This window comes from Lithobates pipiens, unplaced genomic scaffold (assembly GCF_037356315.1).
Source record: "Lithobates pipiens isolate NorthernLeopardFrog02 unplaced genomic scaffold, aLitPip1_a1.2 Scaffold_10, whole genome shotgun sequence".
Taxonomy (NCBI): domain Eukaryota; kingdom Metazoa; phylum Chordata; class Amphibia; order Anura; family Ranidae; genus Lithobates; species Lithobates pipiens.
Window position 1 is genome coordinate 116,674,463 of NW_027507686.1, and position 17,902 is coordinate 116,692,364.

A 17,902-nucleotide genomic window follows, 5' to 3' on the forward strand; every position below is an offset into this window, starting at 1 on the left:
TGATGAGTATTGGCAGGGTATTGCAGAGTATTGATGAGTATTGGCAGGGTATTGCAGAGTATTGGCAGGGTATTGCAGAGTATTGATAGGGTATTGCAGAGTATTGGCAGGGTATTGCAGAGTATTGATAGGGTATTGCAGAGTATTGATAGGGTATTGCAGAGTATTGATAGGGTATCGCAGAGTATTGATAGGGTATTGCAGAGTATTGGCAGGGTATTGCAGAGTATTGGCAAGGTATTGCAGAGTATTGATACTGATAGGGTATTGCAGAGTATTCGCAGAGTATTGGCAGGGTATGTATTGCAGAGCATTGGCGGGGTATTGCAGAGTATTGATAGGGTAGTGCAGAGTATTGGCAGGGTATTGCAGAGTATTGATAGGGTATTGCAGAGTATTGATAGGGTATTGCAGAGTATTCGCAGAGTATTGCAGAGTATTGATACTGATAGGGTATTGCAGAGTATTGATGAGTATTGGCAGGGTATTGCAGAGTATTGATGAGTATTGGCAGGGTATTGCAGAGTATTGATAGGGTATTGCAGAGTATTGGCAGGGTATTGCAGAGTATTGATAGGGTATTGCAGAGTATTGATAGGGTATTGCAGAGTATTGATAGGGTATCGCAGAGTATTGATAGGGTATTGCAGAGTATTGGCAGGGTATTGCAGAGTATTGGCAAGGTATTGCAGAGTATTGATACTGATAGGGTATTGCAGAGTATTCGCAGAGTATTGCAGAGTATTGATACTGATAGGGTATTGCAGGGTATTGCAGAGTATTGGCAGGGTATTGCAGAGTATTCGCAGAGTATTGCAGAGTATTGATACTGATAGGGTATTGCAGGGTATTGCAGAGTATTGATAGGGTATTGCAGAGTATTCGCAGAGTATTGCAGAGTATTGATACTGATAGGGTATTGCAGGGTATTGCAGAGTATTGATAGGGTATTGCAGAGTATTGATAGGGTATTGCAGAGTATTCGCAGAGTATTGCAGAGTATTGATACTGATAGGGTATTGCAGAGTATTGATGAGTATTGGCAGGGTATTGCAGAGTATTGATGAGTATTGGCAGGGTATTGCAGAGTATTGATGAGTATTGGCAGGGTATTGCAGAGTATTGATGAGTATTGGCAGGGTATTGCAGAGTGCAACTTACACACTAGTGACTAACCTGGTAGAGAAGGAGAAGTAAACTGGAAAAGTGCAGCGTGTGGCCCCAGGAGGCCAGGACTGACTGGCACTGGGTAGAGGGGAGGAGGGGGGGGACAGTCCGGAACTCCGGATCGAAGCAGGCGCGCAGCGTGTGTCAGCCTGCCCACTGACTCGCGCCAGTGCGTGCCCACGTGCACGGCCGAAGTCATGTGACCGGTTGCTAGATGCGGAGCGGCCCCTGCCTAGCAACCAGTCACTCGGCGGCTGAGGAGCGGCGGCGAACTACGCGCTGCATAGCCTCAGCCCTCAGGCAGCTAATGGGAACGGCGTTCCCGCTGTGGGAATAGTACGGGAACGCCGTTCCCATGCGTTCCCGCAGGACTCGAGCCCTGTGCACTAGGATAGATCAGTGGGATCCCTGGCACCAACACAGCACCGCGGAGAGGTCAGGCAAGACAGTGGGAATGGATGAGAAGCCACCAAAACGGAGGAGAAATTGGTGGAGTGTGGGGGGTGCTGAGGAGGAACCCCGCAATCCATCAGGATGGAGAGTGCAGGGACCCGCCTCATCTTCCCCCACACATCCAAAATCCATGACATGCAACCAGCCAGCCCAGTAACAATAATAAATCAAGTGAAAACATTTAAATGAATAAATAAATCACAGCATAACCATTAATCAAACATATATAATCATTAAAAATTAAATGATGAGGAAATAATGATACAGAATTAGACTAGTAGTATGTATAAAGAACCAATTATGGATCCATGGTAATGAACTGAGGGAAAGGAAAACAGAGGGAGGGGTCCAGGTGGAAAAAAGGGGAACAAATACAATCAATGAAAACTGATAAGGCAAGAATAAATTAACTTAATTACATAAAAGACTTGAAACTAAAGTATTTTTTTAACCCTGGAAACTTGGTTGCATAAAGGTTACGAATACACTTGGTTTCTAGTTGCAGCAATGTGTTGTCAATTCCATCACCCCTAGCATGTAGAGGTACATGCTCTAGAGCAGCTAAACTGATCACACTGGGATCAAAAACATGCCTGTTAATTGTGTTAGTAGTCAATTGTTTGTACAATGATTATACATGATCTTAAATGCGTTTGCAAAAGGGTCATTTGGCCTTGCCAACATAGTAACAGCCAAATTGGCAGATGGCTAGATAGATGATCCCAATAGTCTTACATGTTAATTTATGTCTAATGACATGAATCAAATCATTGGGAAGCAAAACTTCCCTGGAGTTGGAAATGAAAGTGCAAATGTCATATCTACCACAGGGAAATGTACTAACGTTAGTTGAAGATTCAAGTTTTTGTAGGTGATTAATGACTAGTTATCAGGTGATCCTTCACAGGGGGGCATGTCGATAAGTAATTTCAGGATACGGCTTAATGTATTTACTAATCATACAATCCGCAGTAAGCAGTGGCCAAAATCTAGTCAGAGTATCCCTCACCTGAGTATACTGTCTAGAATATTGCGTAATGAGACGGACTGGCTGTTGATCATTAATTATTTTAGTTGAAAAAATAAGATCCTTCCTATTTAATTTTTTTACTTTGTTATAAGCTTTTTTTAAAAGAGAATGACTGTAGCCTCTGTCTTTTAGTCTCATGTAAAGGTCACGTTATGCTTTCTGAAAATCAGCCTGTCATGTACAATTCCTTTTAATTCTCAAGTATTGGCTATAGAGAATAGTCCAACAAAGGCTTGGGTTGCGCACTGCTGACATGAAGGATTGTGTTGCCTGAGGATGGTTTGCGGTACAAAGCAGAATAAAGTATTTAATCGTCGTCTACACAGATTTCAACCCTCTGTTGTATAGTCTAAAATCACTAACGTTTCTACTCCTTCCACTCATTCACAGCCTATATTGTCTTCTATGTCAAAGGCGACTTCACATCACGCACCGAGTGCCACCACATCTGCACCTCTTTCCCTCTCTTCTTCCATCACCAGAAGGGTGAGTGAGCCAAACTTGACCTCTATGTTCCCTATCAGTACACAATTAACCAGTTCCCGACCAGCGCACGCCGATGTACGTCGGCAGAATGGCACGGGCAGGCATACAGTATTGGCGTACAGGTACGTCCAATCTTTATTGCCGCCCTGCCATCGCGAGCGTGCCGCCGCCGGTCAGGACCCCCGTGAGTCTGGTCGCAGGTCCCGCGTACTCGATTGCCGTGGGCATACCCGCGATCATTTCACGGGGCCCCTGAACGGAGAGATGCTGTTGTAAACAGCATCTCCCCATTCTGCCTAGCAACAAGTGACGCTGATCTCTGCTCCATGTGATTGGAGCAGAGATCAGTGTTCACTAAAAGACAGCCCAGCCCCCCACAGTTAGTAACACACCCCTAGGAACACTTAACCCCTAGACTGCTACCCTCTGGTTAACCCCTTCACTGCCAGTGTCATTTACACAGAAATCACTGCATTTGTATAGCAGTGATTGCTGTATAAATGACAATGGTCTCAAAAATGTATCAAAAATGTCCGATCTGTCCACCATAATGTCGCAATCACAATAAAAATCGCTGATCGCCACCATTACTAGTAAAAAAAAAAAAAATTATAAAAATGCCATAAAACTATCCCCTATTTTGTAAACGCTATAACTTTTGCGCAAACCAATCAATAATCACTTATTGTAATTTTTTTTACCAAAAATATGTAGAAGAATACGTATCAGCCTAAACTGAGGGAAAAAAAATGTTTTTTTTTATATATTTTTGGGGGATATTTATTATAACAAAAAGTAAAAAAGAATGCATTTTTTTCAAAATTGTCGCTCTTTTTTTGTTTATAGCGCAAAAAATAAAAACTGCAAGGGTGATCAAATACCACCAAAAGAAAGCTCTATTTGTGGGAAAAAAAGGACGTACATTTTTTTTGGGAGCCACGTTGCATGACTGCGCAATTGTCAGTTAAAGCGACGCAGTGCCAAATCGCAAACAGTGGTCTGGTCTTAAGCCAGCAAAATGGTCCGGTCTGTAAGTGATTAATCGACCCAACAATTGCTTAATTTTTTTTAGTGAAGACGCCAGAGTCACCTCTGAGTCCCATGACAAACCTTTCTACAACCTGAGCAGCAGAGAAATACAGGACTAGATGTTGTTAATTTATCTTCGGTATCCTTAACCAATGAACAAATTAAAGTACTTCAACTTGGTCTCACTTTCTGTCCATCTACCGATGTTGATAGATTTCAGCTTGTTAAAGACATCCATCTTTTCGCAAGAAAGCTAATGTACAAAGTAATTCATGATAATACCTCTTCTACAGTTACTGTGGCATCTTCAAATTCTTCACCCACTTTGGCTGAAATTCAGGCCATCGAGGAATTGATGTCCTTATGGGAGGAGGGATACGCTGATGATGACGACATACTATTGTCTAGTATGACTGGCGTTGTTGTCCCTGGTGTCTCCTCCACTCCTACTTCTTTTAAATTTAAATCACATGCTTTCCCCACGCTTTCAGTCAATTCCAATATCTGAGCTTTTGTCCAACAAATGACTGTTGCTATTAAAAACATGGACCTTGACAATTCATCATCCTTTAATTTGCCAGTTACTTACATACGAGCTCTAAAAACCCTTCAAAGTCACCCCGGCTGGTTATCAAACTGGCAGATAAATTGATTTTCAATGCCTATCAACAGGGCACCATCGATTGCAACACCTGGAATTTTCTTAATGTTTAGGAGCCTAAAACGCCCACATTTTATGCATTACCCAAACTACATAAATCACTCAACAATCCTCCCAGCCGACCCATTGTGCTCTGGTTGACAAATATTTATGTCCCCATGTGACATCATTGTCCTCATATGTTGTGACATTGTCCGCCTCAGCAGAACCCACAAGTGCGATCCAGACGGTGCCAGCCAAGGCCCCAGCGGTGGGGGAGACTGTTGGCAGACAGGATGTCATTCAGTTGGTGGATTCCGCCAAATGTGAGGTATATGTTTGCTATGAGGGGCCGTTATGCGTGCACCTGAAGCCATGTGGAAGGGTGAGTATGTGGAGATTTTCTCTCTGCTGCCGTTAGAAAAATTAAACTTGGATAGAGTTAAGCCAGATGTTTCCAAAAAGAAGGCCGAAGAAAAGTGGAGGTACAGGTTGATTCCATGGACTTTTTCCAACTGGCTACAGGCATTCGCCATCAAGGTGAGCATTATTGGGGAAAAGAACCCAGAATACTGTTTAGCGCTCTTTTGTTATCAGGATTTGGTAGGGGAGGCGTATAGAGTTTCTGGGGTACAGCATGGCTGAGGTACAATGGACAGTTTAGTCAGTGGAGAACTATACGGTTGTCGTTGAGATGGGATCACAACAAGGACATTAGTATGTGGAGACCTTATGATGTCTGAGTGGGCTCCAAACTAGCTTTTTCAAGGAGAGGCCGGTGGATCTACTGCCCCAGGACAGTCGGGCAGAAACAAAAAAGGGGTATGTTGGCAGTACAATGCAGGGACCTGCAAGTTCAGAGAAGCGTGCCATTACAAGCATGAGTGTTCGGGTTGTGGAGGGTCCCACCTGTTGTCCAGATGTTTTAAGCAAGGTAAAGACTGTTCTGGCTGGGCACAAGAGGGAGGACTCCAGTGATGGTGGAAAGGATGCAGCCGTTTCTTGGTAGGTATCCGGATAGAAAGACGGCTCAATTGTTGGATTCAGGGTTCACAGAAGGGTTTAGGATTCTGTGCAATTTAGAGGTGGTTCCCCTGGTGTCCCAGTACTTGTGTTTGGCCATGCAACATTCGGATGTAGTTTCGTAGAAACTGCGTAAGGAAGTTGAGTTGGGTCACATGGGGGGGGCCCCTTTCCATCCGTACTGTTCGCTGACTTAGTAGTGTTTCCTTTAGGGGTAGTGCAGAAGAAGGAGCACAACTAATTTAGGCTGATTTATCACCTGTCCTTTCCAAAAGGGGGGGTCGGTTAATGATGCCATTGACCCGGAGGCATTTTCGGTGAGTTACACATCATTCGATGCTGTGGTGGGTTGGGTGCATTATTATGGAAAGGGGGCGTTGATGGCTAAGGCTGATGTGGAATCAGCTTTTCGGCTGCTCCCGGTGCATAGTTTCCGGTTGCTGGGGTGTCATTGGAATGGTGAGTTTTATGTCAACCAATGTTTGCTGATGGGTTGCTCTATATCTTGTGCACTGTTTGAGTGATTCAGTTTATTAGTGGAATGGGTGGTATGGGATGTATCGGGTGTGAATTTGATCATCCATTACTTGGACAACTTCCTTTGTGTGGGCCCGGCTTTTTCCAGAATCTGCGCAATGCTCCTGGCTACGTTGGAACACATAGTGGATCGGTTTGGCATTCTGCTGGCATCTGAGAAGAGGGAGGGACCTAGCACGGTCATCACATTCCTGGGCATTGTTCTGGACTTGGGTGCTATGGAGTGCCGGTTGCTTGAGCATAAGCTGTCTGATTTAAAGGGGGAAATTGCAGGTATGATTGGTTTACGCAAAGTTCAGCTTCGAGTACTACAATCATTGTTGGGTAAGCTGAATTTTGCATGTCGCATTCTGCCAATGGGGCGGTTTTCTGCCGATGGCTGTCGGCAAGTACGGCCGGGATCAGATCTCCTAAGCACTTTGTGTATAGGGAGAAATTGAGGGTATGGCATACCTTTTTGGAATACTTCAATGGGTGGGCACTGTGGATGTCAGGGCCTGTGAGCAATTTTGATCTGGAGATTTTCACAGATGCTGCAGGCTCTATGGGCTTTGGGGCTTTCTTCCAAGGCCAGTGGAGTGCTGGTCCATGGCCATAATCATGGATCAAGGCTGGATTTCGAAGAATCTAGTGCTGCTGGAATTATTTGCGGGGATGCTGGCGGTGGAATTGCAGGGCGCATCATTCAGCGATCTGAAGGTGCGTTTTCATGGTGATAACATGGGGTTGGTGCAGGTGATCAATAGAGTTTCGAGATCATCTCTGCCAGTTAGTAGGTTACTGCAACACTTGGTTTTGCGAACCTTACAACTGAATATGTTTATTTATGCGGTACATCTCCCGGGAGTGGAAAATGTCATAACTGATGCGTTGTCTCGCTTCCAGTAGGACAGGTTCCGTGAGTTGGCACCGGCGGCGGAGCAGGGGGGGGTACCCTGTCCCGAATGGTTGCGGGAGATTGCGTTGGACAGGTCTGCGGATGGATCAGGAAGTCGGTGAGTGAGGATACATGGGCTGCATATACAAAGGTATGGTAGGAGTGGCTGGTGTTTGCTCATGGGGCTGGTGAAGAGTCAGTTGGCCCGGCAGTTTGGTTGCTGGTTCTGTATTTCATTGCTAGGCACATGGAGGAGGGGGCATCCACTTCTGCGATGAACAAAAAGTTATCAGCTTTAGCTTTCCTATTTAAATTGCAAGGGCAGCCTGACTTCACAAAAGATTTTTGGGTGCAACAAGCGCTAAAGGGTTACAGGCGATCAGTAGCCCGCAAGGATACCAGGCAACCGGTGTCGTTCAACCTTCAGGGTATTGTGGCACAATTGGGAGGGGTGTGTTCTTCGGACTACGAGGTGTCCTTGTTCAAGGTGGCTTTTTTATTAGCGTTTTTTGGGGCATTTCGGATAGGGGAGATGGTCAGCCCTTCCAAGAAGGTTCATGGGGGAATTTGGGATCAATCATGAGGGGATGAAGGGTTGTCTTTAGCATTGCGAAGATCAAAGATGGTTCATTGGGCAAAGGTAGGTCAGTGCGAATTTCCCCCTTGCCAGGCTCACTGCTGTGTCTGGTGGGGGTGGTAAAGGAGTTTTTGGAGATGCGCCCAGCATTCTCGGGTTCTTTCTTAATGCATAGGAATGGATCTCCTTTATCGCAATTTCAATTTGTTTTGGTTTTTAGAAAATTCTTGAGGGCATTGGGGGTGGTTGAAAAGGAGTTTTCTTCTCATTCCATTCCGATGGGGGGGCAACGGAGACAGCCAGGAGTGGGATGGATGCAGAGTCATTGAAATGTATTGGACGGTGGGAATCCAGGAGGTTTCAGATATATATTCGTCCCCACCTCATAGTCGGGTTGTAAGGTGTTTGGGTGGAGTGGAGTCGATGAGTGGGTCTGTGTGGATTGGAGTAGTGGTGGTCATAGTGGTGTGTTTGTTTTCTTCTAATTTCAGGTTTGATGGCAGGGCTGGTCTGGATAATGTGCCATTCCTATGTGTGCTGGGGGACATTTGGAATTGGAGGTGGAGACTTGGAGATACCTGAGGGACGATGGAGTGCACCTAAACGAGGTGGGAATTGACATGTGGGTTTTAGGGTTGCAGGATGGCATACAGAGAGCACTTCGATGTGGAGAGGCACCCAAGGGGTTTTTTTTTGTTGCGTTTTCCCTTGGGCATTGTGGCGGGTGTTGGTATTTGCAGGGGGAGGAAGATATTTCAGAAGGAAGAGTTCAGGACCTATCGTTGGTATGGGTCCTGATGGTGGTGTTCCAGCTAACGGAGGTTAGCTGGGAATTGGTAATGGGTGCACTGCAGTCAGCGGTTGTCTCTGAGCCAGCCTGTCAGCTTGAGGCCTATTAACACATTTTGAGAGGTACCGCAGTGCAGTATTGTTTCCACAGATGGTGATGGAAGTTCCTGCAAAGACCAACGCTAGGTAGATTGATGGGTTTATTAACAGATGTTTTGATGTTGATGGTAATGGTAATTTGAATATATATTTATTTAAATAAATTAGGCTGCTACGACCTGTGTTTTAGTCCAATCTTGTTGTGGTCTCAATTAATACAGTTAAGGTTAAGAGGTTGGGGTAAGTAAGTGGTTTAGTAGAGGTACATCTGTTACACAATAGTCATGACATTATTTATCAACATGCCCCTTCTGTGAAGGATCGCCTGATAACTAGTAATTTCTCATCTAAAAAACTTGAATCTTCAACTAAGTTGGTACTTTTCCCTGTGGTAGATGTGATGTTTGCAGTTTCATTTCCAACTCCAGGGAAGTTTTGCTTCCAAATGGTTTGACTCATGTCATTAGACATAAAGTAACATGTAAGAGTATTGGGATTGTCTATCTAGCCATCTGCCAATGTGGCTGTTACTACGTCGGCAAGACCAAACTACCCTTTTGCAAACGCATTTGAGATCTTGTAAAACCATTGTACAAACAATTGACTACTACATTAATTAACAGGCATGTTGGATCACAGCATAATTGATCCCAGTGTGATCAGTTTCGTTGCTCTGGAGCATGTACCTCTACATGCTAGGGGTGGCAGAATTTACAACAATTGCTGCAATTTGAAACAAAGTGGATTCATAACCTTGACGCAACCTAGTTTCCTGGGTTAAACAAATACATTCGTTTCAAGTCTTTTCTGTAATTAAGTTAATTTGATTGACATGTCACCTGAAGGAAAGGGTGACTTCTTGTGCCCCCTTGAGACACATAAGCCAGTTGTTGTCCAAAGAATCTTGACAGCTTGACCTCACAATATAGGTTGGAACGGCAAGAGAGCGCGTCTGACAACATCCCATCCCAGTAAATTCACAAAAGTTCCAGTGTGCCCCACAGCTTGCCAGACTGGCATTGGTCGTCAACACTATTGGTTCTGCGGCCTTCAATGGAACTCCGCAGGAAATATTGCAAGCTACTGACTACCAGGGACCTGATTATCGGAATTGGCAGAAAGATTTTCTGGAACAAGGAGTGACGATCCCACTGAAGAAGAAAGTTGCATTGAAACCTCCTTCTGCGCCACCTGACCAATGGGACTACTGGAACTGTGGCTATCACTGCTTTTGTCTAAGAATGGATCTCCTGGACCTTCCTCTGAGGAAGAGAAACACCACCCTGTTCCGTGTTGAATGGTAAATACACCAACATTTGGGTCGGATGCATCTGGCTCTTCCAAAAGTTGAACAACCAACCAAAACGAGCTTGTTTTTTGCAGGTGAAATTCACATGAAATAGAAGAAGCTAATTTGACGGACCCAGAAGTAGCATGCCATCTAGATAATGGAATATTTGCACTTCCTTGACCCTGAAAGTCGCGACGACAGCAGACAGTAGCTTTGAGAACATTCTCAGAGGCACGCAGAGACCGAATGGGAGACATTAAAATTGAAAATGAAAGCCTTCCACGGAAAACCTGAGATAGCGATGGTCAGATGCGCCTATGGAAACAAGAGGATACGCATCCGCCAGATCGATGGAAACCATCCAGTCTCCTGAGTCCGCAACTGAAATGATCGTTTCCAATGACTCCATTTTGAATGGTGGAACCTTCATGAAAGAATTCAGGACTTTGAGATGAAAAACTGGACCGAAACCCCCTGAAGCCTCTGGGACCAAAAACAGAGGGGAACATACTCTTTGACCCAATTTGTGCCTTGGAACCAGAAGGATGGCCCTTGTTGCCAACAGCTGTCCTATATATCCTCTCAAACATCTGTAGGAAGCCCAGTTTCTACAAACAAGGTCTGAGGGGGCCTTGTTCTGAACTCAAGACAATACCATGATCAAATGGCGGCTATAATCCAGGCATCCTGTAATTTGTCCGCCCAAACCCCCCCAGAATTAGGCTAGTCTTGCTCTTACTTGAGAGGGTTAAGTGGAGACACCTTCAGAAGGACTTATTTGAAGCCTTAGGCCGCGTACACACGGGCGGACTGTTCGCTCAACTTTGTCCGCTGAACAGTGTTTCAGCGGACAGTCCGCTCGTGTGTGGGGCTTCAGCGGACAGTTTGACGAACAAAGTTTTTCGGAAATTCCGAAAAACTGTCCGCTGAAACTTGGTTTGAGCGGACAGTCCGCCCGTGTGTAGGCCACTTTCGAAATGAGCAAACTGTTCCCGCTCGGAGGAAAGTCTGCTCATTTCGAGTGCGTCTCCAGGTAGGCGGGGCCCGCGAAGGAGACGTCGCGGGCCCCGCCGCCTGGTATGGACTTAAAGGGGAACCCCAACGCCGAAAAAAATCGGCGTGGGGGTCCCCCCAAAGTCCACAACAGACCCTTGTCCGAGCACGCTACCTGGCCGGCCAGGAAAGGGGGCGAGCGAGCGCGCCCCCCCCTCCCGAGCCGTACCAGGCCGCTTGCCCTCAACATGGGGGGTGCCTTGGGGAAGGGGGGGGCCGCGCGGCCCCCCCCCACCCCAAAGCACCTTGTCCCCATGTTGATGAGGACAAGGGCCTCTTCCCGACAACCCTGGCCGTTGGTTGTCGGGGTCTGCGGGCGGGGGGCTTATCGGAATCCGGGAGCCCCCTTTAATAAGGGGGCCACCGGATACCGGCCCATTACCCTATGTGAATGAGTATGGGGTACAATGTACCCCTACCCATTCACCTGTAAAATAAAAGTACCCAAAAAAAAACACAACACACGAGATAAAATATTTTATTGCACAGCTCCGGGGGTCTTCCGTCTTCGGGGGTCTTCTCGCCGGACTCCTCCGCTACCTTCTTGTAGCTCTTTTGCTAGCGGAGGAGTCCGGCTTTCTTCCTCCCCGCCGCCGGCCTCTTCTCCCGACTTCGGGGGCTTGTCCCCCTCTTCGGTTCTTCTGCCGGGCCACCGCGCCTTCTTATAGCTCTTTTGCAGGCGGTGGCCCGGTCTTCTGTCGCCGCCGCCTTCCGTTCTTCTGCCGGGCCACCGCGCCTTCTTATAGCTCTTTTAGAGGCGGTGGCCCGGTCTTCTGTCGCCGCTGTCGCCTTCCGGTCGCCTTCCGTTCTTCTTCTTGTTCTTCTTCTTCTCCAGGAGATGTTGACACGTCGCTCTCTCCGGCCGGAATGCCAGAGCCGCGCTGTGCGGCCACTTATATAGTGACAATGGGGCGGTGTCACATGGGTTGGTCACATGGTGACCCCGCCCCCTTACGTTGTCATAGTCCCCATGTGACATCAACCCATGTGACACCGCCCCATTGTCACTATATAAGTGGCCGCACAGCGCGGCTCTGGCATTCCGGCCGGAGAGAAGAAGAAGAAGAAGAAGAACAAGAAGAAGAACAAGAAGAAGAACAAGAAGAAGAACAAGAAGAAGAACAAGAAGAAGAACAAGAAGAAGAACAAGAAGAAGAACAAGAAGAAGAACAAGAAGAAGAAGAAGAAGAAGAAGAAGAAGAAGAAGAAGAAGAAGAAGAAGAAGAAGAAGAAGAAGAAGAACGGAAGGCGACAGCGGCGACAGAAGACCGGGCCACCGCCTGCAAAAGAGCTATAAGAAGGCGCGGTGGCCCGGCAGAAGAACCGAAGAGGGGGACAAGACCCCCGAAGTCGGGAGAAGAGGCCGGCGGCGGGGAGGAAGAAAGCCGGACTCCTCCGCTAGCAAAAGAGCTACAAGAAGGTAGCGGAGGAGTCCGGCGAGAAGACCCCCGAAGACGGAAGACCCCCGGAGCTGTGCAATAAAATATTTTATCTCGTGTGTTGTGTTTTTTTTTTGGGTACTTTTATTTTACAGGTGAATGGGTAGGGGTACATTGTACCCCATACTCATTCACATAGGGTGGGGGGCCGGTATCCGGGGGCCCCCTTATTAAAGGGGGCTCCCGGATTCCGATAAGCCCCCCGCCCGCAGACCCCGACAACCAACGGCCAGGGTTGTCGGGAAGGGGCCCTTGTCCTCATCAACATGGGGACAAGGTGCTTTGGGGTGGGGGGGGCCGCGCGCCCCCCCCCTTCCCCAAGGCACCCCCCATGTTGAGGGCACGCGGCCTGGTACGGCTCAGAAGGGGGGGGCGCGCTCGCTCGCTCGCCCCCTTTCCTGGCCGGCCGGGTAGCGTGCTCGGACAAGGGTCTGTTGTGGACTTTGGGGGGGACCCCCACGCCGATTTTTTTCGGCGTTGGGGTTCCCCTTTAAATACATTCCAGGCGGCGGAGCCCGCGACGTCTCCGTCGCGGGCCCCGCCTACCTGCACACGCGCTCGAAATGAGCGGACTGTTGCCTCGTGTGTGGGCGAGTCCGTTCATTTCAAAAGTTGCGGACTTAGTACGACGAACAAAGTTTGCCGTATTTGTCCGCTCAAAAAGTGCCGTGTGTGGGCGTGTTCGTTCATTCAAAAGTTTGAGCAGACTGTTTGACGAACTTAGTTTCGGCAGACAGTCCCCGCGTGTGTATGCGGCCTTAGAAGCTTTGTTGGCCCTGGGCTTGGAAGGTTTCTGGAAGGTTGAATCGGCTCCCTTCCATGAAAAACTGTCTGTAAGTACTGTCCTCCCTGAATCCTTCTTTGGATCTCTTGGTAAACCAAAAGGGCTGCTGTTGTCTTTTTCTCTTCTGCGGGATTAGGCTAGATCTGCCACCGGAAACCCGCTGAATTGCTGATTCTAAGTCTTCCCAAAGAATAGCTTCCCGTTGAATGGAACCAAACATAGACTGTGCTTAGAAGCCTTATCACCGACCAATGCTTCAACCATAAGGCTCTATGGACTGTGATGGAAGCCATTATCTTTGCTGTCATCTTTTGAACCGGCTCCCTGACCTGGTCAACAGCCACTTCAGCCACAAACTCTACAGCAGTCCTGAAAACTGCAAAAGAGAAGAACTGCCACTTCCCAGACTTTCATCTGAACATCCATCCATCCACCAGCTCCACTACCCAGTCTAAGGCTGGATTCACACCTATGCACTCCCAGCGCTCCCTGCATTCTGCAGATCCGCAACACAGAACATGTCCCATAGGAGACCATGGTAAATGAACGGTAGAGAAAAGCTGCAAAAAGCACCAAAAAACCCACAGGTGCGAATCCATGCCAAGTGCTGCTGCCACAGAATTGAGCACTACCACCGGCCTGCAGGCTGCTCTGGCCAAACTATACAACCTGTTTAGGTCTGCGTTTATTCTGTGATCCATAGGATCCCTAAAGGAGACCAAATTCTCCAACGGAAGCGGAATGTGGCAGGCGAATCTAGGTAATAAGTTAGTAAGATAAGATAATAGTTACAGCTTCGATATTCTATTATGCACATTGAGCTTCTTCTCAGGCCCCGCCCACCCATCGTCAAATACTTCTTTAATTTCAGAAATGAATGGGAAGCAAGGTAAAGATTTCTTTAAATATGGATAGTATCTCTGCTGTTTCTTTGGAGGCGACAATTCTTTCTGCCACTTCATCACATCCTTAACAGCCTCCACCGAGGGGGGAACCAGTGCAAAAATCAAACGTATGCCAATCCGAGACCATCTCACCTCAGATGGATCTGAATCGTTATTGACGTCAGAGTTAAAACACATTGAAAACACATGATCAGAATCTGCAGAAGCTGAAGATACAGCAGGATGAGCAGGATTCCTTGAAATACTGTTTATCCCTTCCTTCGCTGCGTGCTTAATGTAGGATTTAACCTAGCGTGCATTTGCAGCATTTTCCTGAGCCGCCTCCTTGAAGCAAGATGCACATACCCACTTTCCTCTGATGATCTCAGCTGAGCAGGCCCAACAGGATTCTTCTTCTGCCTGGGCTGGCAATGAAGACCTGTCCGAAGAAGAGTATCTTCTTCTCGTCTGCCCGGATTTGCTCTTTCTAGATGCTTTCTGATGTCTTGACCTCTCTTGGCTCAGGTACGAGCGACTAAAGTGAGGTAAGGGCGAGGAAGATCTGGAATGCTGTAACAACAGGTGTCTATCCAGCTGCATGCGACTCTGTGATTTGTCATGTCTAGAACCCTTCTTACTCTTTGGAGGCTGGAATGCTGATTAGGAACCTCTTTGCGGGCGTTTAGCTCACACTGGGCCCTCTTTAAAAATAAATAAATAAAAATAAATAAATAAAATAAACTTCTCCATCCAAATCTTCAGTGCTACGGCAGCTAGGCAGGCAGGCAAAACTCCCCAGATCTATAAAGGCACAGGATAATAAAAACACTCTGACAGACAAGTAACACAGCAGTAAGTAAGGAGAGTCCTGGAAATCAGGCTTTCCAGAGCAGAGTACTGTACCTCAGGGCATATACAGCCTATATGGGGGGGGGGGTCTTCTGATCCAGGAGAAGCTGAACCCGAACAGAATGGATGGTAGATGGAGAAGAAAAAATAAATAAAATAAAAATATAAATAAAGATAAACTTTAAAAGGCATCCGGAGCAAGAACGAAAAAAGAACAATGGTGTGGGCAGACAGCCGCCCTTTATGGGCTAGGAAAAAGGTGGTCCTGGAGGGGTCAGAGGGGGCGGAGCTGCCCCATAGTAGGCTGACATGGAGAGGTCCATGAAATTATATATACACACACACACACACACACACACACACACATACATACAAACAAACCAAACCCGGGATGTATATATACACCTAATACACTGCAGCTATCTAACTCTCTCACCTGCCTGAAGTATATTAGCAACAGTACACACCAGGAACAGTCTACAGTGAGCTCTAGCTAAACTATATACAGTGTATGTTTATATATATATATATATATATACACACACACACACACACACACACACACAAAAAAAACTGTGATGCATATATATACACACACAATACACTGCAGCTATCTGTCTCGCTGGCCTGCCTGAAGTATATTAGCAGCAGAACACCAGGAAGGAATTGCCTGCCTGCTGAAACTAAATGAAATGACAGTCTCTCTTTCTCTCTCTTTCACAAACGCCACCAACACACTACACATGGCCGACGTGAAGGAGCCTTATATAGTGTGGGGCATGTGCTTAACCCCCTGAGCCATAATTGGCCACAGGCACCCTGCCTTTGGCCAATTATGGCTCTGTTTGCTTACGGCGCTGTGATTGGCCAAAGCATGCGGGTCATAGTGCATGCTTGGCCAATCATTAGCCAGCAATGCACTGCGATGACGCAGTGCATTATGGGCTGTGAGGCGCTGCTCTAATTTGGCGCAATCGGCCCATAATGTTCGTAATTTGATGGTCGAACAGCTGACTTATGTTTGACTCAAACTCAAAGCTCATCCCTAGTTGGCAGCTAGTGCACATTCAAGATTTTCAGTGCATTTCTGTAGGGATGGTCCGAACATTCACCCAGTTTGGTTTGCACCAGAACATCACGAACAGGCAAAAAGTTCTAGCAAACATGTAAACTCTATTAGTCTATGAGACACGAACATGAAAAATCAAAAGTCCTCATTCAAGACTTGTATGCAAATTATTGTCATAAAAAGTGTATAGGAACCTGGGTACTGCCCTGGGGGACATGAACCAATGCAAAAAAAGTTTTTAAAAGAATTGTTTTTAAAGGAGCAGTGATTTTAATGATGCTTAAAGGGAAACAAACAAAATGAAATATTTCTCTAAATATTGTGCCAGAGGGGGTTCTTAGTCTGCCTGTAAAGTGGTGCATTTATGTGATGTATAAAACATGCCACAGAAATAATGACATTTCTAAAGGAAAAATATTAATTTATACTTGCTTAGGCGGTAATGTATGGCTGGCTCCCAGCAATACAGGAAAAAAAAATGAAATAAAAAAATGGTGTGGGGCCCCCCAAAAATACATACCAGACCCTTATCTGAGCATGCAGCCTGGCAGGTCAGGAAAGGAAGAGGGCGAGGTCACAAACCATGCCATATGCTTTCAACATGGGGGGGGGGGGGGTGTTCTGCATCCCCCACCCCAAAGCACCTGTCCTCATATTGAGGACAAGGGGCTCTTCCCAACAACCCTGGGCTGTGGTTGTCGGGGTCTATGGGCGGGGTGGCTTATCAGAATCTGGAAGCCCCCTTTACCAAGGGGGCATTCAGAACCCGTCTCCCCCATGAATACCCATTCGGCAAAAACGTTTCAAAAATGAAAAACTACAAGAGACAGTTTTTGACAAATCTTTTAATAAAAAAAAAAAAGTGTCCCACGATGTAAATCCACCGTCAATCAGGCTGCCCGACAGACCTGAAAATAAAAATGGAGAGCTCTTGGCCTCCATGGGAGGCCTCCCTCCAACTGCTCTCACTTCCCTTTAACAGCTATTATATAGGCAAGGGCGGAGCCACTCGGTGACATAACTGGGTGACCCCACCCCCTTTTTTTATCATTGTAATTTTTATTAATTTTCAAAGCAAAAACAATACACTTGTGCATTGGAAAATTCAGATCATAGCGAAAAACATTAGTTACAGAAGACAGAGAAAAATGTCCACATATGCAGACACAAGGGTGAACTGCATAACCATGTATTGTACAATGAATAACAAACAGTTTATGTAAATCAAAACAAACAATTCCGTTCAACAAGAGGCCGGTGGCCAGAAAAAGGCAAAACAACCGAACATTCACATGGTCATCATAGTGAGTCCCCGGAGGATTAGGTAGGGAAAGGTGGGGGTGGTAGCCAGCAATAAAGCAATAAAGTGCCACGATCAGCAACTGCAGTCAGATGGATATACAGGTAGGGGGGGCCCCGTATTCCGACTGATCCCAGGGTTCCCACACTTTATCAAACTGGGGAACCAAATCATGCACCGAGGCCGTCAGATACTCCATTCTCCGAATTGCGGACACCAATTGGAGAAATCTAGGCCAGGGGGGAGTTGCTGGACAGCCAACACAGCGGGATAAGCCTCTTAGCAGCTAGTAAAATATAAGAGACCAGCCGATTGGTATTTTTAGGTATGCCTGGAATAGGGAGACCCAGCAAACAATATAAGGGATCGATCGAGAGGGACACCCCCGTCACCTTCACCACCAACGACCCCACCGCTATCCAAAAGGCCGTATCAAGGGACATTTCCAGAAAACATTAAACAGTGACCCAACGTCGAGTCCACATCGCCAACAGCATGGCGAGACTGAAGAATCATATTTGTGGAT

At 46.7% G+C, this 17,902-nt stretch overlaps 1 protein-coding gene across 1 annotated transcript in view; it reads right to left on the reverse strand.

Moving 5' to 3' along the window:
• The window catches only part of RASGRP2 (RAS guanyl releasing protein 2), a 1,719,722-nt gene that overhangs the window by 516,786 nt on the left and 1,185,034 nt on the right, over window positions 1–17,902 (reverse strand). The window lies entirely within an intron of this gene.